At 42.2% G+C, this 22,155-nt stretch overlaps 1 long non-coding RNA gene across 2 annotated transcripts; it reads right to left on the bottom strand.

Moving 5' to 3' along the window:
- Positions 1-6,758: 6,758 nt before the first annotated feature.
- On the bottom strand, positions 6,759-21,924 carry LOC108396174 (uncharacterized). Of its 2 annotated transcripts, none has more exons than XR_012126261.1 (4): positions 21,852-21,924; positions 18,963-19,091; positions 10,869-10,969; positions 6,759-8,883 (listed from the first exon to the last, which is right to left on the bottom strand). It is a non-coding gene; the product is annotated as an uncharacterized lncRNA (long non-coding RNA). The 2 variants fall into 2 exon arrangements; XR_005059777.2 differs by lacking the exon at positions 6,759-8,883 and adding an exon at positions 9,955-10,495.
- Positions 21,925-22,155: the final 231 nt, after the last annotated feature.

Below are 22,155 nucleotides of genomic sequence, written 5' to 3'. Positions count from 1 at the left end.
CATTTGCTATTTTGGATTCATTCAGGCCCAGCCTTTGTTTAGACTCTATACCTTTTCGTAGCCGTTCACAAACACCGTTACCTGTTTTGCAGAAAGAATTTACTTTTTTTCTACCTTTCTCCACTCCTTCACATAGTATACCAGATAATAAACTCTATTTTTACTTAATTATTACTTAACCTATTGCTTGAAGAGATCAGTAAGGACGTGGGAAAATAAAGACTTGATTATACATAGTGCACCTAAGGGGTAATTTTATTCTGGTCTCTGACTAGGTAGCTATAGGAAGATCATTTCATTCATTTTCATATGAGTTTATGGGTTATCTTTCTATGAGAGCTTTTTTTGCTAAATATTCCACAATATCACATACACGCACACACACACACACACACACACACACACACACACACACACACACACTCACATGCACACACACAAATGTACCTGTCCATATTTGTATTTCAGTGTCATACTCTTGCAAAGAGAAAAATAAGGGAGAAAAAAACATCAGAGACTCATGATGTGCTTTAAAAAGTACCTGGACACGTCACACCAAGTCAAGGCCATGACTAGGGAGGAAGGTAACGGAGCCAAAATATATCTGGAGCTGAAAGTACGACGTAGCGCTCACTTCAGGCCTTGAACAGTGATTCTAAGTAGTCAAAGTTGAACTATGAAGTCAATGGCTTTCATTTTTATCTTTTATTACAGATTTACCACTTGGCAATTCTTACACCACCATCACAATCCCAGAGAGTGTAGAGAGAGCTGGTGCAGGGGCTGACCCAGTTTATATTCACTCCAGTTCATACGCAGTTCTGTCAGTTTGACCTTCACAGGTCTGTAATTACTGTAATCACAGCCTGCTGTACGTGCCAACAATCAAAGCATCCTGATTTGAACAGTTCAACAATAGCCTTTTTAATAGGGGTAGAACCATGCCAGAAAGACTGGCTCTTCTGCTTCGAGCCTTTTCTGAAGACCCTGGGTGGTAGGGAATAGATATCAAACAATTCACCTCTTAAAAAATAGGCTGGGCAGAGGGTGGCCCCAACTCTGTTACTGAGAGAACCAGATGTGACTGGAAAGAGAGTGACCTCTCCCCTCTGTGGTTCTGGTACTTTCTAACGTTGCCTGGTGATATGGACAAAATATTATCTACCATTAAGACCTTCACCTTGAACACTGAATGTTGCCCGTGACATTTTCAAAGGGAGAAAAGAATTAGTAAAATAGGTAAGGATGAGGTAGCCCCAAACTGCTGGCATTAGGGACACCTTCGCCCTGAGTTATCCAGAAAAGCATACCAGTTTTCCTGGCGTGTTAGTTTCCTGCCTGTTTCATTGTTTTCTTCTACTAATTGCCACAGATTTATCATGGATGATCTAAAACATCTTTTTCAGTAACCTGTGGACCAAAATAGACATTTATACATTCCTGACTAAGATTAGACTACCTTTGGTCACAAAAAGAGTTTGTGGTTTGTGATTTGGTGATTGTTTGTTTTTGCTAATTGATCCACATATGAATTATAATCTATAAATATGTACTCACACACTTCTAGAATGCAAAGGCTCAAAGGACATAAGAGAACTTCTAGTCTATATCTTTCTTTTTTTTGCCAAAGGACAAAAGTTAAATCAGCATATTGAACAGATAGAAACAGAGCTTCTCTAATCCCAGATATCCAGAATCCCACCTGCTAAGTATCTATCTGATCAACTGTCTCCAGCTCCCAGCACAGCAGAATGCCAGGGCTCCGTAGGACATAGTTCAAAAGCCTGTGATTTAATCTAAGGTGTCAAAGCCTAAAGGGATAAGGTGACTTAGCCAAGGTCACTCCTAACTCCTGGAGTCACCTTTCTCTGACCAGCCGAGTCAACCACAAATAAGTACTAAAATATTTTGGCAAGCAATTGCTTATCTCTCTGTACATTTTCCCCACCGTCTTCCTCTGGCTATATTCCAAAAGTCAGGCAAGTACTTTCCTCGTGACTTCAGTTCTAGTGTCTGCAGGACTAGTCAAATCGGCAGTGCCAGCTGGTGCCTACCTTCTAGAGCAGCCTTGATTCAAAGAAAAGGGAATGGTCGTAGGACCAGCAGCACTAAAACTGAGGACCAGTTCTCACTGAGGGTGCCCAGTGCACACACACTGTGGGACACACAGCTAGGCTGAGAAATGACCTCCAAAGCCCAGCTCCTCTCTCTGCTCCGAGGCCATGTGTGCTGGAAAAATGAGAACACTGCTGAGTTTGTATCTCCACTGTATGCCTGAGGCATGGGAAGCCACCCTCCTTGCTGGGGCAGCTCACATTGTCTCGGTGACACCATGTCACAGGCACTGGAGAAAGTGGCCAGAGAGTGAATCCACGGGAGGTCTTTACACTTTTATTAGGACTCATCCCTCCCTTACCATCAAGGAGGATAGGAGTTGGGGCCCACTTGAATGGGAAGGTTCTGTGTCAGACCCTGAGTCCAGGAGAGTCATTAGACTATGAACAGATCAGCATACATTGTACGTAAAATGTCAGAATGAAAGTCGTGTACAGCAAAAAGCAAAGTCTAGTATTTATTGGGCAACTACCGTGAAACACTCTGCTAGGTTTGCATCTAATAACGCACAAGGAGAGTCACTATTAGCCCTATAACACACAGAGTTCACAGGTCCCCAGTCCCCCCGTGTCCTGCGTCTGTTGGCAACATGTCCACTACAAAGGCACTTCATAGAAGTATGATGATTCAGATGCTATAAGGAGAAAGAGTTCCTAGGTGGCCTTGTCGATGGTCCTCAAGAACATTGCAATTTCACTGAAGGCAAAAGAGCATGGCACCACCAAGTCCCAGCTTACCAGGGCGTTGTTAAATAAGTTACCACCATTCAGCCTTTGAGGACTAACCGGCAAATGCGATTCGTAAGCCATATATAACACTGTTCTTAGGATGCGTGGTCAAGATAAATCAGTGATCAGAATGAATGCACCTTCAGTGTCCCTAAAATATCATTTAAGGACTTGCCCCCCAAATTAAATTACACTACTTATTCTGAGTAAATAACACTTCAATTATCAAATGAACCTTTTCGTAAGTACTTGGTATCTAGTGCATCCAAAGGGAACAAATAGTTATGAATATTGTATGTATTCATATGTGTGTAATATTCTAATGCTAACATTCCAAAGTCCGTATATTCATCGCTATTTAGGAGCGCTCTACCTATTTACATTTTCTCAGAGTGGTGGAAAAGTGGCCCATAGGGATAAGGAAAACTGACGTACAAAATGGGGAGGAAAATTTAAATACAAAGCGATTTCCCTAATAAAATGCTCAAGCAGTCCAGAGTAATTCGGGTGCCCTGTGAATCATTGCTTAGCAATTCATGAACGCTGTGGGTGCTTGGAATTCAATTCCTTTGTCCTCTATCTGAATTGCTTTGAAAAAAGGTCACATGAGAAGGAAAGGAAGTTTTGACTTTCACATGCCTGTTGCTGCTAAGGAATCCACGTCCTCGGTATTCACATACTCAGCATGTCTCTAGTTTCGGCTTCTGTACAAATCACATCTTGGTACCGCATTAAGAAACAAACAAGGGTGGAGAATATTTTAAAAATGCAACTCAACTGTGACATGTTCACAGACAAAAAGAGGAGCCTTTTTAGATGCCCTTTCTTTTCTGAAGTATTCGAGGTATGCCTGGACGGAGCCTCTAAGAGCTAACAGGATGTCTGAGATTGGAGGGAAGCGGGCTGTGATCTGCCAGTAAACAAATGAGAAGCTAGTACAGCGTTGTTGTCTTTTCTGATCGGCAATGGTTCTGAGCTTTCTCCTACTTGCAGCGGCAGACAAAGAAACAGGAGATGAATTACCATGTTCCAGGACTAAGTGTTCCTTTCCAATTCAAATTGCAATAAGAAATAAAAATGGTTACTCTTCCCGTGTGTAGATTATATAACTGTCCCCTTTGTTTTTGTTTTTTTTTTTTTGGTTTGGTTTTTGTCTTTTAAGGAGAAAAAAGAATCAAATGAAGGGGGTAGTTTAGAATGGCTAGGGTCATCAATGGGCCTTGTAAATAAGCTGAACTCGGAAGTGGCTATTTCTGCTCAAGTGGATCTTAACTATTTGGTGGTTTCTTTGCTTTTATTTATATTTCCGTTCTCAACCCAAATAGAAAGATGTTGTATAAACTACCTTTTTAGCCATTGTAGAAATCCAACTATTTTTAATTCTCTCTGCTGCTGAAAATAATGATTAGGACTCAGAAGACGGCAAATCTGAGATGTCTAGGGTCCATCTGCTTGAATATCCCAGTTCTCTCTCCCAGTATCAGGATTTATGGCTCCTCTTCCGCCTTTTAATGCTCTACCTTGTCCCTGAATCATAGGTTGAGAACAAAATTGCACTGTTATTAAGAACAATCTACAAACAACTATTCTATAGTGAATTCTAAACCGAAGAGCGCTCACTTTAAATAACACAGCAGCAGTTACAGAGACAGCTCTTAGTTACAAGAAAGCCGAAGGCTTAGCATTAGCTAAGCTTAGAGACATTTTATAGCAACAAACAATAGAGTTACTATCAGGTGGGCACCTTAAATATTTATAAAGCATTGCTTTAGGAGTCATGGGTTTAATTTTAATTTTTAGTATATATGGAAGCAAATATTTTGATTGACAGAGAAAATACAGAAAGATGTTTATTTGGTTATTGATGATCATCTGTGCACACTCCCCAGAAATAGCTCCACATGTTCCATTCCTGGGTTGATTCTATAAGAAATTTGTAAACTCTTCAAGCTCTGGTTTCAGAAAGAACTGGGATGATGATGGCAAAGATAATAATAACACTAATGTATATTGAAAATTTAATAAATCCCCATCACTGAGGTAAGCATATTGCCATATTATCTCATTTATTCCTCACAACAACCCTAGAAGATTAATACTGTTACTATCCCTGAAGAATGAGCCTCAGAGAGATTAAGTAAGTGTTTAAATTCATTCATTTAGTGAGCAACAGGGCTAAGATTTGAAAACTATTAGTTTCTCCCCAGAGTCTGAGTTCCTAACCACTAGAGCAGGTGTTTATAGAGAGAAAGCCTTGGGCGTAGGCTGATTTAAGGTGCCGAAAGACTACAATAAGGAAAGGACCCAGCCCTTCCTGTCCCAGCCAGTGTATATGGACGGCTCACGTAGGTCTCCTCTGAACCTAAAGGGCAGCTGCCAGAGTCCTCTGATTAGGGAGTGTCACTCCAGCATCAAACGTCCAGGAGAGAAGAGGCCTTGCCCGAGAGCAGGTGAAAGCTGGTCTTGGAGAGGATGTTTGAGCAGAGGGTGTGCTGAGCTAACAGTGACTCCCACTATCCCACCAGCCCCGCCTCCTGGGGACGGACCAGGAATCTAAAAGGAATCCTCACGGTGGACAACAGGCTGAGGTAGATAAGATGTCTTGTTAAACTGGAAAATCCAGTTTCATGCCAGGCCCTTTGCATGTTTCCTTTAGTCAAGTCACACTGATAGGCTCCCTCTGTCAAAGAGATGCTCCGAGGACACCAAGGGAAGGGTCAGGGGACTACGTTTGTGGAAATAAGTTTCTAGGTCCAAGATGGAGCCACTGCCGCCCGGGGTGCATGTCAGCAAACTGCAGCTTAGCCAGCGTCCATGCCCTGGGGTATGCTCAGCTGGACAGCGGGGCAGTGTGCCCAGACACCACGCTGGTCCCTGAGCACCAGGTCTTCTCACCCCATACAAGGTTGACTCTGGGGCCCCAGCCAGATGTTTCCTATTTGCCTTTTCCTTGTTCTTTACTCCTTGCCCCTTAAAGGTCTCTGCCTCTGCTCCTTTCTGCAGCTCTCTGGGAGGAGACAGTGGAGCGTGAAGTAAAGTTGTTTGCATCACCTAAACTCTCTTTGGTAATTTTTTTTCAGTTCGGACCTAACACTGAAAGGAACATTTCTCACTCTTTGAGCCAAAGGGTAAGGTCATGCCGGGCAGCAGGTTAACCAAATGTTCTGCCATTGGTGCGACTGTTCCTGTCTCCGCTAACAGTCTGCTCGCCGTGCACTGCCCAGCCCAGAGCCAGCGTCGCTGCAGCCTTGTCTGCCGCGGTGGAGCTCCGTGTGGGGGGCCCCTTTGGGTATCATTCAAGTCTCGCTGCAATCAAATCAGACATCCATTTCTTGTTCCTGCTGCATGTCCACCATGGCCGTCTACAGTGGGCTTCTTGCAGTGGCTCAGGGCCCAGGCCTGCTGGAGCAGACGCCGTCCTGGACATGCCCCCTGGCCATGCCAGAGGGATGCAAGAGCCGCTGCCTCTTGTAACTTGCCCTTGTCTGTAATATGTGTCAGTGTTTTTTTACAGCTCAGTGACCGAAGTGAATTCACAGGTACTTTTAACTCTAAGGGGACAGGGGACGGTTCCTCTACCATGAGCTTGGGGAGAGAATGAGAAAATACTGCACTAATGAAGCGCTTCTGGAAATTAACAACATAACTGGGGAAAAACAAAAGTGTAGGGTCATCTGTGGCATAAACTGTGCATCCGTGATAGAATCCCTGTTTCCTAAACACTGAGCCGCTCTTTCTCCCTCCATCCACAAAAACAGCCACCCCATTCCCGAATGCCATAGAATTTCAGATTCAACTCTGTGAATGTGAGCTGGTCATCTGTGGGCCTTTTCTTTCTTACTACCAAAGAAGTCCTGCACAGGCTGTAAAAAAGGCTCGTTCGCTTTACTGTGCTTGCACTGTGTCTGATACGTATCTCATTCCCTTCAAATGCATTTTAAAATGAAGTCGCATTTAAATTTTTCATTTCCATAAAGCAAGAAAGACATTTATTGTCATGTTCTGCCAAGCAGACTGGCAGATGCCATCAACAAATGATAAAAAATTCTTCTATGGCTCATTATTTCCATAAAAACAAAATATTTTTCAGTTACCATTTCTGAAATAGAATATAAACTCAACTGTAAATGACAGAAAAAATATAATGTCGTCAAATCCCAGTGCAGTGTATCTCTAGGAGGCTAGTGAATAAGTGAAAGTAATGACAATAGCTCACATTCTGAGGAAGGTTCATAATCCAGGGTACCAATTAAAGCAGTTTCCAGCGTAAAACAGCTGTGTCTGTAACGGCAATCACTAACAGTAGGTTAAAAATGGAACCAGGTATAAAGCCTACATGGAAAATTGTGCATAAAATTAGATTGTTTTGATTAGGCTCTTTTCTCAGGACCTTCTCTGGGAATAAATTACTTTGTTTGAAATCTTACCACCTTTATCCTATCCTTTCCTCTGACTCCAAGTGATTTTTCTAAAATATGGATCTGATCTTATCATCCCCCTGCTTGAAAGCAATTTACTCCAGAACTAGGTGACCGCCAGGGAAGGGTCTGGCTCCTTGGCAACTCAGTTTAAGGGGGTATCCTTCCTGAAGCCCTCAGCCTATGGTGCCCCTCTGCACGCACCAGTGCCCCCAGACGTGAGCTCCGTGCTCCTGGCGGCTCCCCCCTTCTCCCTGCTGGGCCATCAAAGCTTCACTTGAACGTTCCCTCTGCTGGAAATCCCCTTCGCTGCTTCTTGCTTCAGGGCCCCTGACCGCCTGTTCGCCTGGCCGTCCCGTGCCTTGCTCTTCGGCACTCGAGACATGGTCATTTCCTAACTGCATTTTTTCCGTCAGCTGTTTGCTCTGAGCTCTGGTCTGGGCAAGCCCTGACTGCTGCTTGCTCCTGGCGGTTGGCTCATGGGTTTGCTCCACCCTGTGGGGTGGGGGACCCTGTGGGTTCCTGAGCATGGGTCCCCTGCCTCACGGGTACTTCTGGCTTCAGCCTGTGGACACCATTGGCCATCCCTAATCCTTTCCCCATCTGGTCAGAGACCCTTTCCTGATATACTGATTTCTTGGGCAATCCCAGGTAAATCATTTCACCGTCTTGTTTCTTAGCTTTCCCATTTTACAAATATGAGTCTAGATAAGCCCCAAACTACCATCACAGAGCTTGTGAGGATCAACTAAAATAAAGCAGGCAAAAACACTTTGTGAAGCACAAAGGGCTAAATATTATTTTCATTGCAGTGCTGTTTTTTTTTCTTTGCAACATCATTTCTGGATGCTGTTCCCTTTGCACAGAGCTTTGTGGTTTGCAAAGTATTGATTTCTAGTTTGATAGATTGGTATGCAAGTAAGACGGAAAATAATAACTCTTGTTGAGTCTGTACTGCATGCTAAGTACTGTGCTCACTTTGTTATGTGATTTAATCTTTTCATATGCTCTGCAAGGTAGGTGTTATTACCTCGGTCTTATAGTGGAAGAACAGAGACTCAGAGATAAATTGTCTAAGGAAATATGGTTTGTGCGTCACAGAAGAAGAGTGTCATTTACTTCTGTGTGATTCCACTGTACGTACTTCACACCCCCAGCCAGTCATGGGGCGGCAAGGCCCACTCCTAAGATGACATTCAAAGATCCCCACCTTCTCCTTTTCATGCATAATCTCCTCTCCCTGAGTTTAGGCTGGGCTTAGTGACTTGCTTCTAATGAACAGAATCCATCAAAGGTGACAAGATATCTCTTCTGAAATTAGTTAACAAAAAACTGTGGCTTCTGTCTTGCTGGCATTCTCTTGCTCTCTCTTGCCTGTTCAGTTTGACGAAGCCAGATGCCATGGGAGTGGTGCACCAGCAGTTGCCAAGAACTCGAATCCTGCCAACAACCAGAGAGTGAGTGTGGGATTCAGCTCTTATCCCAGCTGAACTGTAGATTCAGCTGACATCTTGAGAGATTGTAGATCCAGCTGACACGGTATATTGACTGTATACTGGGAGTGGTGCTGGGCTGAGTGTATACTGTCAGCTAAGCCACACACTGAATCCTAGGCCACAAAACTGTGAGATAAGAAATGTAGTTTTAAATCATTACATTCTGGGGTCATTTGTTACACAGCTATAGAAAACAAAATACACATGCTATTTACAGAAAAGCATTATTGATAGGGGTCTGCTGTATGCATGATGGCTAAATGAGGAAATTAACTCTGACCTGCTCAGTTTTCTCACCTGGTAAGCAACACTTAATAAGAGCTAATAGTGGAACTTGTATCATGAAACTTCAAGTCCAAGGCATCGCCTTCTACGTCTTGTTCCTGGAGGTCACATGGATCTTTGCAGGTGGCCAGGCTGTGTTTTGGTGCTTGCGGACAAATGAAAATAAATAAGAATTTTATACCTGAAGATAGATTACTAGGAAAGAGTTTGAGGACCAAACTCTTGGATGGTAGAGAGCGCTTCGAATACTATCAGGTAAGTTAATCCTGCTCCACCGGGATAGTTAGCCACTGTGACCTCAAGTAGAGGTAGACATTTTTCTGCAAAGAGTCAGAGAGTAAATATTTTAGCCATTGCAGGCCACATAGGGCTTGCTGCATAGTTTTTTTTTGTGTGTGTGTTTTCTTAGTAAATCTTTAAATATGTAAGAGCATTCTTAGCTCAGAGAACTTGTAAAAACATTTGTCCCAGGCTGTACTTTGTCACCCTTAGCTGAAGTCAAGGTAGTCCTCGAAGACCATGGATCAATCAAAGCACAGTCCTTTCCGGGTCTCAGGGGGAAATTAAACCCCTAATGTCCTAAGGGATTCATTGTGTGTAATGAATCAACTTCTCTTTTGCAGATCCGGAATGGTATGCGCTCTGTACATACTTGTGAAAATTGAGTAAATAATCACTCTAAACATTTTCGTGTGCTCTGGTTCAGATGACCAGCCCTGGTTGAGAAAGACTCATGGCACACATACGCATACACTTATTCATTCAACAATCATTAAACAGGCATTAACTATGTGCTCAGGGATGTATTATGTCCTGTGACAGCAGAGCTAAACACAATGTGGACTTTCATTTCACTCAAAAACACTCGCTGAGGGAACTATAAGAAAACATGAAAAATAATGTGATTTCCGAAGTCATGCTCAAGCAGAAGCAGAGCAATAATCCCAATAACTATTTCTTTTTTGCTAATGTAGTGTCCTTGCTAGAAAATGAGAACCTTTTTCTTCACAGGACTGTGATCTGTGCTCTGCAGAGCTATTGATCGTTGTCTAAGGACTAGGACCCCCTAGCAATATATATACACAGATGGGCTAGAATCAGTCAATCTCTGTTTACCACTGATATGTGACATTGGGCAAATAATCTTTTTGAGACACCATTTCACCATAAATGGAGGAAGTATGCTCCCTACTTCAACGAACTGTTGTGTAAATTTAAATGAGAGAAACATGTAAAGGCTAATGCTTAAGAAGGGACAAACACTCAATAGAAGTAGATATGATGATTATTTTCAGGCTCATTCCCATGACTTCAGGAGCATCAGATATATGTTCTTCATTTTTTTTCAAGTCAGATCCACATATCACAGCCTGCTTATTTCCGACAAGGTGCGCCGATTCAGAAGAAGCGCCAGAAGTTTTGTCTAATTGCGTTGGCTGCCTTGGGCCCAGCTCTGGAGAGTAAAAAAATACCAGCAGAGTATCTACAAATCTTGAAAATGTTCTATCGTAGAAGGGCAGTTTGATTTCTTCTCAACGCAATACATTTTCTACAGTAGGGTGGGGAAGGGAGGTAGGCAAAGCATCTCTTTAGCAAATAACTGATTTTAACTTATTTTTTCCATTCCTTTTGAGAGCTTCTTCATGCAGAAAAATGGATCTCACGCTTCTGGACTATGAGTAAGAATGCCAGTGGGAACCCTTAGGGAGCACTCACATTTCACCAGGCTCTGCCTATGTAATCCTCGCACAGCCTGTGAGATTGGGCATCTTTTATCATTCACAATTTATAAATAAGGAAACTTGAAGCACAGATTGCCTACATACCTTGCCGAAGGTGGTACGGCTGGTTGTATGAGTTGTTTGGTTTAGATCCAGGAAGGTTTACGTCATAGCCCAGCTCTTAATCTTGCTGCTCCGCTACAGTGCTGAGCAGGAGAAAGATTTTGTGAGTTGCATATGCAATTTACAATATTCTTGCAGTCACATTTAAAAAAAGGAAAAAGAAGTTGCTGCAATTAATTTAAATCATATTTTTTGTTTAACTGATTATGTCAAAAACATTACCGTTTCAATATGGAGTCAGTATAAAATTTTGAATGAGATGTTTTTTTTAACTCCTTTTCTCAGGCTTCATCCTTGAAATCCAGTGGGTACTTAACACTTCGCTCATCTCAGTCACCGTTTGTCACATTTTAAGTGCTCGGCGGCCACATGCGGCTGGTGGCTTCTCTACAGGAGAGCCCAGCTCCACTACACACACAGCTGACATTAGTGGACTTTCTGTTTATATCTCTATGTTTACATAATCTTTATTCTTTTCATTTTGGCATCTTTGCAAATGTAGAGATCTTGAGTACTAAAACTGAAAGTAAGTTTAAAAAAAAAAAACCGGAAGGAAAGAAACCAGCAGTAAAATTGTCATTGTTTGAGGATTTCTAATAATGCCTAGGAAAGCTGATGTTCTTCAGGGCCTCCTGCCAGAGTTCTGAAATATTTTGAGCTTAACTGCATGCCCGTTTAAGAACATCAGGTTCATTTACCATATTTCTCCCTTGGCCAAGCAGAAATCTAAAAATAAACTCTTAAGTTGTTAGGTTTGACCCAACTCTTTATATAAATATCCGTTTGCAGTTGCTGCTTTAGCAAAAGAAAAATCTAATCCCCGAAGTCTCTTGGTTCTAAAAACTTTAGGAAACTGATTTCTCCCTTGAACACTTCCTTCCTGTAACCACATACAAACTGAAAAAAAAGAAGGAAGTGAAAACTAGATCTTATTTTGTTTCTTTTTCTCCTCCACAAAAGGACAAAACAAGAGAGAATCTTCCTCCACACCCATTCTACCTCCTTTTGCCATTTCCCTGCCCACCGCCACATGTTCTTTTTTGTATTTTTAAATTTTAAATTAGGAATAGTATATAAAAAATTGGTCCATTAATATGAAGTTTAACTCTTTAAGCTGTAGTTTTGGTTTCAGGAGTAACACCTCACCTATTAAGTCTGTGACGTATCTACCCTTATTTATATGTCAGGCAACGTTTCCCCAGTAGACTGCAAGTGCTTGTTGAATGAAGTTTATTTTAATTAATTGGAAGACAGTCAAGCACAATTATATTCACTGTTATAAATGGGAAGTGGTTTATTACTTCCAAATATATTAAATGGAAACACTTAGTAGATATATTGTGATTGGAAAGGAAGAATGATCTGTGAGAAAGGAAAAACATAAAGATGTAGTAGAAACTGCTGGGACTTCAAAGGGGGTATCGGCTTCTGGAGATTCCTCATTGACGGTGTCCTTAAAGGAAACTTTGAAATTCTCAATCATAATGTAAGTCGGTCACGGGGACCATAGTACAGCATGGAGACGATAGTCAGTGATTCTGTAACATCTTCCTATGTTGACTGATGGTAACCACACTAGTGGGGGTGAGGATTTAAAAATGTGGCCAACTGTAGAATCACTGTGTTGTCCATTTGAAACCAAAATAAGATTGTATATCAACTATACTTCAATTTAGAGAAATGAAATTTTGATATAAACAACACATATAAATAGAAATATAAGAATATAAATGAGAATATCTGTACAATTTTAGTCAAGGGAAAGACCTTCAGGCAGTAGGTAGGGGACTTAGAAAAAAGTTATATTTAACCTATCTGTGAATATATGTGTGTGTATGAATATATGTATATACATATATTTATTTAATACATACTTTATACAAAACAATGAATTGAGAAAATATATGTACAATTAATATACCACCAGAAGACAGATACTAAATTACTATTCCCAATATACAAATGGCCACTGAAAAAAAGCAAGTCATAGATTAAGGAAAATGGACCACAAACATTTTCTTCCTAACTAGTGAATCAGGAAGTGCGAAATATTCAAAAATTAGATGAATTCACCTATCACATAAGGGCACACACACACACACAAAAGGTAACATCTTCCATCCCATGAAATAAAACCTATAGGTAGCTGCTGAGAGTGTAGATTACTTAAAAAGTATAGTAGACTTTACAGAAATTGCTATTGAATATCTACCAAAAACATTAATGCTAGCTGTCTTTGCTCAAAACATTTTGGCAAAGTATCTTTCTGAACTATGTGTGGGGTAAAACAAGATCATATTCCCTATTAAAGTTATGTGTCCTTATATATATATATATATATATATATATATATATATATATATAATATTAAAGGTTAAAAGGTTAAAGTGATGTTAACTGGCTTGATAATTTGCCTTATTGCAATTAGCTTAACATCAACTGATGTGTGGCGGCTCCAAATGCTCCAAATCAGACCCTTCTTTCTAGGACATTGATTTATCACTATTAAAAGGATGTGACGCTGAGTTTGAAGGCAATTCCGAGGAGGAGTTTCTGGAAATATCTGAACAGTGATAGCATCAATCAAATCAGCCCCCAGACTCTAAAGGTGAGTACTCTAACTACAGTGGCATTTCTTCTGATGCATAAATCCTGGCATATTTGTGAACATTAGTGACACTACTTTATGCAGAGATTCAAGACAGAGTAACGAACAGGAGCGGAAGCAGCCTCAGATGGACAGCGTCTGCCCCTCCCGCTCACCTTGGGGTGAGGCCCCGGAAGTTCTGACGGCTTTCTGCTGTTTAAAATCCCCATTTTCCTGGCCTTGTTCCAAAATACTGCTGTTTGTGTGTTGTTTTTATTTATTTATTTAATTCTATGCTTACTCATATTTTCAGGCCAGCAGCTAAATTCTTTTATTAGTTCATTTTTTTCACCTGATCTCAAACAGAAGGTTTTGAACCAAAAAAATCTCTCTAATATTACTTTGCAGTTGTTCCTTTCTTAAGGTCTTTAATGACAGTTCCTAAGGCAGTTAATGTTTTCCAGTAAAGATTAAACTGACTGTTTTCCCAGGTTCCCACTCGAGGCTGCTGTGCTATATAACTCCAGGGGTACAATCACCTTCCTCTTTTTGAATGACCCCACTCCACACTTTTCACAGCCAGGACACACGAATGAGACTCCCTGGGCCCGTGGGACACAGAGGACTGTCTTGCCTTACCCTTGTTTTCTGTGCTTTACCTCCAAGTCTTTAGAGCTTCTGATCTAAAAGGAACTTGCTCGGGGCAGTTACTATACACTTTAAAAGCAATGTGAGGTCCAATGCAATTATTTTAAATTAATTGTATTTGTTTTAATATTCAGCTAGAAGAAGGTGCTGCTTATTTTTCAAAAGCTGTATCTCCTTGGGCAGCTGGAGCACAGATGCCAATCACAGAGTCCGTTGACATCTTCAGCTACTGTTTGCTTCTGATGGAAACAGCGTGGTGTTTGGAGGATTTTTGTCCAAGTAAAGCCTTTTGATTAACTACCCCTATGCCAGAGACAGTGTCTGAAAGAACCCCTCGTCGCCCCCGACAGTCCCCAACATCTCTTGTAGTTAAGTTGACCTAGATGACCACTTTGCCAGTGGACTTGGTCAGAAGGGACAGGGCGAGCTTTGGGCCATGGTTGCTAACCGCCTCAGCTGGTGGCTTCCCTCTCATTCCTGCTGTGGGGCCCAAGGCGCCTGTGCTCCCCCTGGTATGGCTCCAAGACAGAGGAAGCCCAGTGGCCATCATACTGGGACGTGAGCACAAAGCATGTTGGGTTATGTTACTCTGGGCCAATTTGTGGTCATTGTGGTCTAGCCCAACCTCCTAACTAGAACAACAACACACATAGTATTTCTTAGGCAATAATACACACACACACACACACACACACACACACACACACACACACACACAGACACACACACACACACAGTGTTACAGAACACAGTTAAATATAACAGTGTTTAGTTTCCAAGTTTCTTACCTATCTTAAGGTCTCTCCCTTGACTAAAATTGTACAAATATTTTCTGCATATTCTTGTATTTTTATTTTTATATTTAATTTTTACAGTGTTTTCTATTAAAAATTTCATTTAAAGCATTCAATGCATCTTACTACAAGATAGCATCTTAGATTTGGATGAAATGTTTTTGATCATTTGAAAGCATTTTCTAGATCTTATAGCACCTTATCAGAACAGGTTATCTTTATGCAAATTATCAGAGATCTGTAATCATACCTCTTAAGAGAGTGCCAGGCGGTGAGCCTCTGAAGTCACTGCACCCTCTCTGCGTCACCTCTCATACCTGCCTGGGACATTCCATCCTGGCTTACTCCGTGTTCTTTGGAATTATGACCCCTTTACATATTTTTCCATTTTCACCCTTGACTTTGTCCTCAGCGTTGCTTTTCCAGCTAACCTTGTAGATCCCTAGAGCACTGTTTTCTAAATATCATGCATGGAAGATTCAGCTCCTCCTTTCTCCTTAGTGGCCTCAGACCTGCAGATTCCAATCTTGGACCCAGGGGCTGCACGTCTTTGTACTTGGTAGAGCCTCTCATACCTAAGGTCCCCTGTTGTGTTTATTAACACTCCTCAGTTGTTCAGTGGGTCAGGGAGAGGGGTCAGCACTCAAGTGGTGATAGGAATAGAGTGCAACAAGCATCCTCATTACCTTCTTTTCCAAAATTAAGGTTAATAGTTAACCATGGTATTACACTATTAGAACTTTTAGGAATACTTGAATTATTAAGCAATTTCCGCAATTATTGGACTTCTCATGGGTCCTCCATTTGCAAGGGAAACAGTTTGAAAAATTCTTGTTCATAAGTTTACTATTAACAAATGGGTAACTTTTAACATACCACACATAGTTTTATGGCTTCGGTCAGAGGTTAGAGTGCCTGGAAGCCACTAGCTGATACTCTGAGATCCGGTAGGAAATCAGGACTTAGTACAGGTAATTTTTTTCTAGAGGGCCAGGATTAATCGTATGTCAATAATTTGTCTTCTTGAAGATACCATGGCAGTCATTTTTTTCCTGAGTGAAAATAAACTGAAGTTGGATGGAAAATGTTCTAAATGCTCATCAAAAAAAGAACAGTTAAGCATTTTTTAAATTTGTATAATGTAATCTTATGAACTATTAAAATAAAAACTAGAAAGACAATGTTGACACATGGAAGATTATCATGAGACAACAGCAAAGATCAGAGCACAGTGTTTTCTGTACTTAAAGGTTAAAATCCCCACCGTAGCTCCAGCATAAGGGTTTTAGCTATACAGCTGGTTTGAATTCAGGCTGATCAATGAATATTCGTTATTGTTTGGGTGGACTGACAAGGGAGGGAATGTCCTTGGGAATTCTATGCCCATGAGAACCTGACTAGCTTTCTCAGAGAGGCAGTGGTTGAACACAGGAGTTCATAGTTGGTCCCAATCATCGAGACTCACAACAAATATGGAGAAGGAGGAATGGGAAGGGTCCAGGGTGGCATGTTGCCTTTGGCAAGTTCACCAAATAGACAAGAGAGAGAGCTACGATAAGCTTTGTGTAGAGACACTGATACATCTTTGGGAAGGAGGTGGGGGTGGGCAGGGTGTCTAGCCAGCTCTACAGCTCATTTGCAGGGGCAGAAATGGCCTTGTGAGCTCCAGATCACCGCAAAACTCTTTGCCTTCTCTCCCCGGTGTATTAGGCATTAGGTGAGGGTAATTCTGGGTGCTGTAATGGAATCCCAAATACGCCAAACACCCTGTGGCTTTTTCCTTGCACACATGAAGTTGTGTGTGTGTGTTATTGGTCAGAGGGAGGCTTTCGTCTTGGAGTCATTTGGGAACCAAAGCTCCTTGCGTGCTGTGTCCTGATCATCTTCCAGGACATCAAAGTCCTCTGCATCCGAGGACAGAATGAGGGAAAGCAAGGGGTCATCACCAGCTCCTTAAAACCCTAGGCCTGGAGGTGACACATGACCTGCATTCTCATTCCATCGGTGAGACCAAGTCATATATCATCCCCCCTACATGCCGGCGGGGCTGGGGTGTGGAGTCTGTGGCTGGGTTGTGTCTCCCAGAGACACATGTGTGCCTTGCAAGTGAGAGCACGCATTTTCATAAACACCTAGCTCTCCTTTCAAGAGGGGCCGGAAAGAAGTTTGAAGAGGAAACTGATTGCAGGAAGGGGACACCAGGCATCTAATTCTTTACCCAATGCTTTTTGAGCCACAGAACTGGCAGTGCCAACCTGGTCAGCCCCTGGGACAGAAGGTGAGGGACATCTGGGGAGACCTTGATGCTTGGGCTCTACTGTTAGGGGGCGAAACGAGAACATGAAGGCAGGTACTGATTCCTCACCTGGTGATTCCATCAGGCAGACGCCGCACTAGAGAGGCTGAATCATGAAATGGGTGGGAACCTGGTCTTGGGCAGGGAGAAGGAAATGGGGAAAAGCTCCCATCCATCAGAGGGCCCACCCAAGGACCTCAGGGGTTCCTGTGGCTCTACAAGAAGGTACCTAAAAGTAAGAAGTAGGAGACACACAGCTGTTCAGGCAGCAGATGGCCAGGCAGGAGGATGCCCCACTCCAGGGGGGGTTCACAGGCAAAGATCCCTGGTGAAGCCGAAAGGGAGGTGCAGTCGGTCCTCTCTGAAAGGTTCCAGTCAAAGAGGTCAAGGTGAAGGTGAAGTCATGCGCAATATCCCTTCAGAGGATCATACTGTTGGAGACCTCAGTGGGCAAAGTTCTGGGTCAGCTTCTCCCATGAACAGGCAACGAGCTCCATCAGAACCTGCCACTTTCCTATTTATTCTTCCCACATGATAGTTCATAGGAAGGCTGGTTGGAGGAGGGAAGGAGCAGACCATTGCCTCTCGGGAACTGCGGACCCCACAGGTCAGCGAGGAAGCCCAGACTGTGGGGAAGGCAAACAGGAGAGTGGAATTTAAAATGAGACCAACTGAATGCTGCTACTCTGATATGTGAAAAGGACCTGAAAGCTATGGGTCTTCCAGAGACAGCAAGGTGCTGAAAAGGGAAATCCCAAAGACTGTGCTTGAACAGAGTGACAGGAAAACACCAAAACAAATGAAGAGCGACAGGAAAAGCCCCCAGCACATCACATGTGTCCCTGTCAGGACCAGAGTGATGGGCGGACTGGTTTCCTCAACTCATAGGTGTGAAAGCTGGCAGCAGGGCCGGAACACAGCTGTCTCCCTCTAGAACCTGCTCGTGCCGGGGGGCTCCTGCAGGCTGCCCGCCTGGCCCCTATCGGCCGCCGTGAGGTTACTGCGGGAGGAAGCCGGCTGCTCGCCTGGTCAGCTTCATAGCCTTTCAGAGCCCTAGTGGGCTTGTGTGGGGCAGAGAGGGGAGGGAAGGAGAGAGGGAGGAAGGATGTATTTCTTTCCCTCCAGGTGGCAATAAGAGCCCGGGGCTGGGATGGCTGACCTGCACCTGAGACCAGGGAGAATCTGGGGAATTTAATAATTTAAGAGGGACGTTTTAGGAACCAAGAACTCTTGCTTGAGCAGATGGGGCCTCAGAGCTGGAGAAAGTCAGTGTGATGGCTTCAATGTTGTCATTTGTATCTATGACCTGGACAGACCTGAAGATGCGTGTTGCAAGGATGAATAATTAATAGGAACTTTATTCATCCATTCATCTTTATTCAAAAATATGTATTACATACTTACTATGTGGTGTGTACTATACAGGAGGCTGGGCATGCAACTGGAAGTAAAATAGCTGAGCTCCGCCAGGCTGAACTTGGGGAAACAAATACAGGGAGATTTAAATGGGCACTAGAGGTGGTCTGTGGGCAGAAGAGGGTGGTTTGGGGGAGTGACACCAAAGTGCAGTGTTAGGATAATTGGTAACAGTGTTTTTCATGTTTAAGAATTCCTTTAATGTTGTTTTATATTCCTTTCATAACAAATATTAATAATAAAAGGAAAGAAATGAAAATCTTGACCCAGTGAACCAAATAGATAACTGCTTCTGTGTTTCTCCTTCAAGTCCAAGGAAATTAAAAATCACTTACCTCCGTGATGAAAGGTCTTCATCACTTCACTTCTACTTTCACTGCTTCATCCAGAGACCATCTTCCACGTATTCATTTCCCCTTTCCTTCCGTTCTTGGCTGGGGCCTGCCACATCCTGCCACTTCCCCCTGAAACAAATAATGTTAAAGGTTTCTGCTTGGTCTTGCTTGTAATTCCAAAACCAATTAGTAGTTTCAGATGCAGACTCATCAAGAAAGGTGTAGATCTATCACCCTTCCTTGTTACAGTCTGAAAAGTTAAGGAAAAGAGAGCTACAGTGGCTTTTAACGAATGAATGAAGTTGTTATCTGAGGAGCTCAGGAGACAGGAGCGCTCTGCATGAGGAGTCTCTTCTGCGAATTCTCAGGGAAAGCCTGAGAACGTACATTTAGACGCTGGGGTGGATTTTGGAAGAAGCTGAAAAGGCTCTAATATGGGCATTTAAGCTAAGTGTGAATTAGGGCCCCCACTTTACACCTATTTCTTACACACACACACACACACATACACACACACACACACACACACTCATGGATTCAAGATATATGGACACTAAAAGAGACTGATCATTTCTAACTAGCCTGTGGACAGAGTAGAGGCTAAAAATGTAAAATTATTAATAAATTACAGTGTAATAGAAACACTCAGTGGCTAGTGACATAAAACTTTCCTTTGGAAAATAATTCTTTTCATTTCAATGTAATACCAGAGGCAGTTCACCCTTAATGAATGTGTATGATTCTCTTAGCTTCAGGGAACAGATAGCAATCTAACCATGGGAATATAAGGAAAAAGCATTTGCATGGACTCATTTGTGCACTTGAACGGAGAAAGTCCTCGGTGATTTGTGTAACCCAGGCTGACTTCTGTTCAGTGCAGGTCAGAGTCCCCCAGCCTGGCCGTGACTAGTGGCCAGACTGGCCATGGAAGTGGGATTTCCTCCCATGATCTCAAAGCGCAGGACAGAGTGTGGGGCAAAGAGGTGAAAGAAACGCAGACAAGGAAGAACATCTAGGAGGTTCATTCCCTCTATGGTGACTGGACAAAACAAATAAATGCATGCTTGTAGACAATGCATTTGCTGATTATAAAGCAACCGTTTTGCTGTTTATAAATACTTTTTTTCCCCCTGAATTGCCTCCTGGGCTAAATAAAATTTTCACCTCACTTCCAAGATTGCATTTAATAATCTAAATTCAATTATAACAAATTGCTATTTGTAATTATAACAAAGAGCTATATGTTCTATAGAAAATCTGCTGTGGTTGTATGTAAGGCAGGAAATCTTCGCTTAGGACCACTATTGGTTTGAAAACAAGATCCACCATATTTCAGTAGAACTAATTAAAACTTGAAAAAAGTTATTTATAAAAGTCAATAAAAGTGCTCATGAATATGCATAAAAGTTGGTTTACATGGACACTCAATGCAGTGTCTAAAATACAGAAATGTTTATATTACTCTTTCCACTTAACATGGTATCAAGGGCATTTTCTGTCTTAGCTACTTTCTTAGCTATGTAGCTTCAAGTATGGACTTGGCGTAGGAAATATGAAGGTGTATGGCAATTTTCCCGGATTATTTCTAATAACTAGGTTGTTAATTGGTTGGTTGGGAACTGTTGGGGTCTCAAGATGTAAGATAAAGATTGACAAATGGAAACCCCAAATATTGACAAACTTCAAGGCTGTAGTTTAGGAGAGATGACTAGTCCCGCTGATTGAGCCTCGGAGAGATTTACCCACCCTACTTGCAATGCTGGGGCCAGGCGGGTCTCCCCAGCTGTGCGGGGCCCCACAGATTGGATTTGTGGAGCAGAGGGCCTTTCCCAAAGATGATAGAGGGTGGATTTAGATGAGGATGCCAAATTTATTATTAAATTTCCAATGTAATAAATGACTCTCCTTCCTGGGGCAAAGGGAGTGAAAGGGAGACAGGAGGGTTTAGGGGAAATCCTTCCCCACTGAAACAAGAACAGCAGGGAAAATGTGTTTTTCTCTCGTGGAAATAACTCCTTAATCCCTTCAGGTTTTTCATTCAACACTCTCTGTGGCTCAACACATGGTCCAAGGTGGCTTTGAGGGATTAAGCATCACAAATGTCAGACATGTAATGCAATTGCTGGCAGTGTTTTGTATTGCTTTGAATCCTAATGTTTTCTTTGGATTCCTGGTTCCAGAGCTGTGCTAAAAGGCTTGGGTCTATTAAGCTTATTATAAACTGACTAACTAGTAAGAAGGCTGACGAATAATCATTAAGATCTTTATACTTTAAACGGTGTCGTTCCGCAAACAAATCAACGACAGTTCGTCTTGCCCCACAGATGTTGATTCAAATACATCAGTTACGTCATTGTTCAGATTTTTACATCCCGGATTTTATTCTAAACACAAATGAAAGATGTTTCTCAGTTCTTAGAAGCATGAGAAATGTGGTTTTCTTATCAGATGCAAACATTAAAATTCCTTCTGGCGTGTCCATTTCTGTCACAACATAAACCAAAAACCAGCCAGCGCCCGCCCACATATGTATACACGCAAACGTGCTGCTAATCGCATTGCCACTATGAAGAACAAATGGGTCATGATTGCCCCAGATTGAAGCTGTTTTTAGCAAGAAAAACAATCAATGAGAGATCTAAAAGTTAGGATATCTGTCTCCATTCAAATCAACAAATTGTTTTTGTAAAACTTACAAATCTTAGTTTTCAAAATGACATTGAAGAGACAGAAATGATTGACGTACAAATATGGTAGGTGTATTGCCTCAGCTCTTGCTGACTTCCAATTAGTAGGTTTTCAGAGAAAAGCAGGAAGACTTTGAATGAAATCCTGTGAGTGAGGAGTCTTAGCATTTAGTGATTTGGTGGCTTCTAGAAGATTTCTTACCATTTCGAGGGGGAAATTGCTCTTGGCTGCAATCCGTGAGTCTGTGCAGGGACTGAAGGGGGCTGACTAGAATTCCAAAATGAAAGTGTGTATTTATAGTACGCACAATATTGCATACCAAGGCTGACCTGTAGCTGGCGCTGTTTCTCCTTCATTTCTAGGAAGGTGCAAGGGTGCCCTCTTGGGCCCTGGTGAAAAAGTTTTCCTCTCATTTTCTTGAATTCTCTGGGCCCTCAAATCACAAGTAGGAGAGGTCAATGGCAAGGCTGCAGTGGAAAAGGGGCCTGAGAAGTCAGAGCAGCTG

Source organism: Manis javanica, chromosome 16 (genome assembly GCF_040802235.1).
Source record: "Manis javanica isolate MJ-LG chromosome 16, MJ_LKY, whole genome shotgun sequence".
NCBI lineage: Eukaryota > Metazoa > Chordata > Mammalia > Pholidota > Manidae > Manis > Manis javanica.
This window is presented reverse-complemented; position numbering and strand designations above follow the sequence as displayed.